Here is a 6,657-nt window from a genome sequence, read left to right as displayed (position 1 = left end):
AGAGGAATTAATATCCTTTTGCAAACCAACTTGTCATTTTAGAATTAAAAATTTTTCCTTCCTGTAAAATGGAACCAAAGATGGAAAAAATACCATGAAGGTCCTTACATTAGAAGTTAGATTACATTTTGTTCCTTTTTACTCAAAAAATGAACATATTAGTCCCTCTATGTTACATCAAATAACAAATTGTTCCTTTCTGTTAAAAAATTTATGCATTTCTGCGGTTAAAAACTAATGTCGCTGACGGAACAACCAGATAGTTACATGTGATGTGTCACGTGTCCCTTTTATTGACGTACCGGAACTAGTTTCAAACAATAGAAATGAATGAAATTTTTGTCAAAAGGACCATCTTATTGTTTGATCTAATATATATGGATCAATTTTTTCATTTGTTGAATAAATTGGGGGCAAAATGCAATATCAGTTTTAGTGCAAAGACCCTGATGGTACTTTTACCAACCAAAGAGATGAAATTCGAGAATTGAGTATGCTTAAATGCTCACCAATATTGTCCCATTTCACAAATGAGATTAATTAGGTGGTAACCATGAAATTGCAAATCATAAAACTTTCAAGGACCTACACATTTGAAAAAAAATTTGCATTGAATACAATATTGAGTATAGCCCACTTTCAACTACAATCATAAATGCAATTTGGTTCACGAGTCATCCTTATCTTCACATTCAATAAATTGAAGCATTAGTTTTAGGTGGTGATTAAATGCCCATTGGGAACATTGAGAAAGACAAGGGAATCATCACTTTGATAAATATGGTCATTAATTTGACGGATCTTGAATAATGTAAGGTTTTCCTAATTTATTGCATGCTACCCATTTTTCTATTTTATTTGATAAATAATTTTGTTTTTTACACATACACATATATATAATTCTAAAATTTCATGTTTACGACTTGCCTTTATATGATTTCACCTATAATGAATCAAATGCAGTAAAAAACAATATAAATAGTGAAATTTACAGGACCAGACTGCTAATACAAGATTTTGGAACTGTTAACATAATGGAAGCAAAATAGGAAAAATACCAACTTTATGAATTAATGAAGGGTGGGTATGGTGCATACATCATGTAAAAATTGTAAAATAAAATCAGAAAATATTTCGCTAAATATAATTTTTTTTCGTGATATATAATTTATGCATTAACTGTGGGTATATTTACTATGTTAAGGCCTCCGAAGTTGGTAATATGTAGACCTCTAATGCGTTAACGGAAGGATGCTGTGCTCGTATAAATAGGTAGCTAATTAGCTATAGTATCATGAGATAACGTTAGCAAAATTAAAAAGACTTTACATGTTGTTTTCTTGCACGCATTTGGAGACTAAAAGCTTCTCTTTGGAGTCCCCTAGCTAGCTTGGCAATAATGTTCACAATCCACTTAATTTCAATTTTTTCTAACCTAAGTTTACATTTTTAAAAATTATAAAATAGCCATTAAATTATTTAAATATTTTCTCTTTCAAGTGGTGCTGGAGGTGAAAATGGAGAAAATTATATAACAACAATTTTAACAGTCTAATGACTTCAATGAAAATTTTTAAATAATTTAAAGATCATTTTATAATTTTTTGAAGTTGGTGACCAAAATGTAAATTTAAAAACTACATAATTAAAAAAAAATCAAATAATCACAAATTATGCATGACGCATTTCTATTAGCTACCAATAGCCTATATTTTCCAAATATATATATAAGAAGAAAGCTCTTTAGCTTGGATTAAGTGCTCAACTAGATTCCATCATTTCAATAGACTGGCAATATACTTTAGATAAAAGGAAAAACTGGTACAAAAAGTCAAGCAAATTAATTCAAAGCATATATTTTCTTAACGTGTGAAGAACCCTACCATGGAAGGATGGTATTATCCAGATCTGAAAATATATAATTAATTTTAGATTTTTTTATGTATTTAAAAGATTATATGTTTATCCTTAATATATATGTTTTTAAAATGTGCCTAATAAAAAAATTAGATACAAATATTTTAGAAAAAAAATTGACGAATTATTGGTGGTGTTTTTTTTGTGTGTGAATGATTTTTATTACTACCATGAAAACATTTTTATTACTACCATGAAAACCTCAAAATAAGTTAGTAATGAAATTCGAACATAAATTATTTATCGAATATGATGTCATTTAAAAAAATGTACTCGAGTTTATATCAAAAGAGAATCATATAAATTCGTAACTCATAAGTCATTAGTTGAGGTGTTCCTATCAAAAGGGTTTAGGATCTAAATCTTTCTTAAGAGTTATAGTGATATAGATCACAATATGTTATTTTACCAAGATTCGTAAAAGTACTATGGAGGTCAATATATTAGAATTTAAATTACATTTTACTCTTTTTACCAAAAAATAGATAAATTAGTCATTATATATTAGATCAACGAGCAAACTGGTTATTATGTTAAAATTTTCATCATTTCTATTGTTAAAAATTCCATGCTTCGATGTGGGAACAATAGCCTAATTCAGGGATTAATTTGGACAAAAAAAATTAAAATCCTAACAAAGAAGAATTACTTAGTTCAAGTCTCAATACAAGAACAACTCTTAAGTCTTAAGGCATAATAAGGCAAAAATTGTTGCGAGGATGAAGTTGAAGTTGAAAATATTGATTTAACTTTTTCTTTTTCTTTTTTTTTTATTAACAACAAAACGAGATAGATGAAGAAGATGAAACTGAAGTTAAACAAAACCGTCAAAGTGATGCAGTCTCGTCTAAACTGTGTAATTACTATAAACGGAACAGTGTTTAGTTGCATATCTTCCAGACAACAAACGAAACACACACAAACACACAAATTAAAGCATACAAAACCAGTTGAATTTCAGAGAAAAAAAAAATGTACTGCGTCGCTTGTTTCACACATGGGAAAGCATGAATCTATCATTGTGTTCAAATTCAACATTAGTTTGTCCATTAAATTTAGATCATCGTCGTCCTACATGCATATTCATATTTACGTATGTATGTATGCTTGTTATTAATTTGAATGAAAAAAAGAGGCACCCTTTGTAAATAATAAATTACCCTTGAAAAAGGCGCCCTCCATTTTTTCATAGAGTTGGGGTGATGACAAAAAGGCAAAGACAAAATAAAACCCAAAAGACATTAAAACCTTTACAGCATAAAAGCTGTATAATTGTAAATTGTAAACTGTGAAGGGGTACAAATTAGATACAGGTCCAAAAAGGTTGGTCACAGTTCAATATATATACAGAGGGAATTTTACGGTTAGAAGAGGGGTTTTGGAATTGGACGAGTGAGAAAAAAAAAGGGGGCAAACTAACCAAAAATCTGAGTACTTGAGATTTTGTGTTTGTTTTTATGAGAGAAAAAGTGAGACAAATGACATTTCAAACATGCGCCCATACTGCCTTGTGACCCTCCTTAAAAAAGCTAAGCCCTTAAACCCAGATAGCAGCAACTGAAGTGAAAAAGCATGTCGCACAGCCCCAAGACAAATCACTCTGCTTTTTGAATATAAACTTTTTGTGGCCACTCATAATTTCTTTGATTAATTTGGCTGCTATTTTCAGTATGATTTTGGTCTTTTGATTCAAAGGTTTACTATATATTTTTTTAAAAGGGAAAGAGGGTTGAAGAAATTTCTCTTTTATTTTTCAGAGGAGTCCAATTATGAACCCATTAAATTTAACTAAAAGACTGGTGAAAATTAATACAGTGGGTCAAACAGGAAGAACACCAACACAAAAAAGTGTTTGAATTCATATGAAATCCAAAAGTATCAATTATTTTGACCATAGAAGAGGAGCTTGTCATACATGTAATTAAGGAGTTACTTTGCTAAATTGGATCATTTTGCCTTGAGAAATACTACAACACAACAAATTATCCATTCACCATCAAATACAACTAATTATTTTCCTTGAGGTGAATCCAGAAATTTTAAAAGTCACCAATCCTTAAGAAGACACCTGTCTGGATCAAATCCTATAAGCATTGTAAGTATCGACTTTACTAAATAATTTTAAAGTCAAATCATTTTTTTATTTGATGTATACGAAAAAATAAGTCATTACTCATTACCTAACCATTTATATTTTTTCATTTTTTACAAATAATAAAAATTCTCATTCTTTCCCATTTTTTATTTTATTCTTAATTAATAATTCAATAACAAATAATAATATAGTTTAAATAAGTTTTAACGAATAACAAATTTATAGAAGTAGTTATTTAGAATGATGTTGAAAAACTTCTCTTTCTTCTTCCATACTCTTTAATTACACCTTATTTTGGCCCCATTAGCTTTATGTGGGTAGGGTAGGGCCTAAATCAGCTGCAATAAATAGAGTCGGTTTCTCTCACCCACGAGAGAAAGGTGGGAAAGATGGACGACGCAATATATATATTTTATATTTGTACCCAAAATAAAAACTATATATTTTAATATATGCAAAAGTACCATCGATTAAATGCCAAACTTAACCACAAAACTAACGAATTAACCAATTTGGGTAAAAATATTACGGAGAATTATATATTAAAGGTTGAATTATATGTTATTTTTTAGTTTAAAAATAGTAAATTAATTCTTATATGTTATATATATATTCTACTAAGTGGACTAAATTTGTTAGGTTTAACTACTTTTTATTAAGGGCCAGTTTGGCAATGCTTTTGAAAAGTGATTTTGAGAAATGCTTTAGAAAAATTTAAGTGTTTGATATTGCTGTCAAATAATACTTTTGAGAAGTAATATGTCTATTTTAGACATGATATTATAAAGTAACAAATATGTATTTAAATAATGTTCAAATTAGTTAATATTATGATATTTTAGCAAAAATATAAAAAAATAATTTATTATAACTTATTGTTAATATTTTAATATATAATATTAATTTTAAATATTTTTAAGTAATTAATATTAATTATTTATTAAATTTAATTAGAATATATAAACTACATTTAAATATTTAAATATAATAATTAAATATTTTTAATTAGATATTAACACAATTGTATTATTTTAAAAAATATTTTTTATTTTTAATTAATGCTTTTAACACATTTGTAAAACTCATATTAAATAACCAATAAAGAGAATACAAAATAATAGCATCAAACACATTTTAAGTCAAAAAGTAAGGTTAAAAAGGTAAAATAACAGCCAAAAGTGCTTTTTGGTTGAAAAAGCTAAAATTTACTGCTTTTTCATCTCTAAAAAAGTTCATCTCAAAAGTTAAAAAAGTTGCCCCAATTATATGTGTTCTTCATTTCTTTTAAGAGAAAAGCATTTTTTTTTTTAAAGTTCATCCCAAAAGCAATGGAGAACACACCCTAAATCTATTAAATATGTCTCATATTTCAGTCAAATAAAATATTCTTTCTAGAACATTTAATATTTATTAGTATAATATATTTAGCATTTATTAGCATAATTTATTTGACCTACGAATTTAGCCTATAAATAGACTATTTTACAACATTAGAAAATACACCTATTAGAGATTGGAACTCATAACACTTTTGGAGAATTTTGTATTTATGTCTTGAGGGTTCTTTATTTTCGGGTTTCGGGGTTTAGTTTTATTTTCATATTTTGTATTCTTCGTTCTTTTGATATTATAGTAAAATTATATTTGCCTGTGACTTTTTATCCTATTTGGATGTGTTATTTTCACATTCAATTTATGTGTTCAATTTCTCAATTTCTTTCACTATTTTTACTTGTTCGTTGCTTAATCGGGTCAATCCCCAACATAAGGAAAAAGGTCTACTAATATTAGTATAAAGCACAATTTTTTTATAATCGATATTTTAACAATCAAACAGTTAAATTTCAAATTTAATTCATGTAGATTATACATATTAAATTTGAAGTAAAAAAATCTTTTAACTACTTTTTTTTAAAATGACTTTAATAGTTAAATATATATAAATAATATTTTAAATCAATATTAATAAATTTAACATTGTTTAGATGAAATTTAATGCATGTAAAACCTGGGTTAAGCTAGCTCCTCTCTATTTTTTGTTATACATTAGTATTCAATTAACAAATTTAATCACTAACATAATTAACGTTGATTCAGCCTTAAATTTTTTGGTCAAAATTAAATCTTAATTTAATTATCACTATTATTCTTACAACAATTAGAATAATGTAGATTTAAGCATGCTTAAACTCGTATTATCTTTTAATTTAAATGTTTGAGAACGATTATGGGTAATAATAAGAATTTATCAAAAAAATTACATAATTAATAAATGAACCCTCAAATATGAATGATGAGAGTTCATCTATATATACACATTAAACCCATGATTTAGTATTATGAGTTAATTATACACCAGTTTTATTAGATAATAGATATAAAATTGTATTTTACAAAGTAAAATATAAAATTATTTTTATCTTTTAATATAAACAAAAAAAGAAGAAGATAAATTTAAAAACCTAATATATTATATTTTTAAATCTTTAACTTAATAAAATTATTTACTTGTTTTTGAGATTTTTATTGATACTTGTTGTTTTTTCTGTATGGATGCGATAGTGAGACGTGCTCACATTGTTCTTTTTAGTGTAGTTTTTCAAGAAAGGTGTGGCAATCAATTTTTCATCTTTGCTCCATTCATA

Source organism: Gossypium hirsutum, chromosome A05 (genome assembly GCF_007990345.1).
Source record: "Gossypium hirsutum isolate 1008001.06 chromosome A05, Gossypium_hirsutum_v2.1, whole genome shotgun sequence".
NCBI lineage: Eukaryota > Viridiplantae > Streptophyta > Magnoliopsida > Malvales > Malvaceae > Gossypium > Gossypium hirsutum.
Note: the sequence above shows the minus strand (reverse complement) of the source record.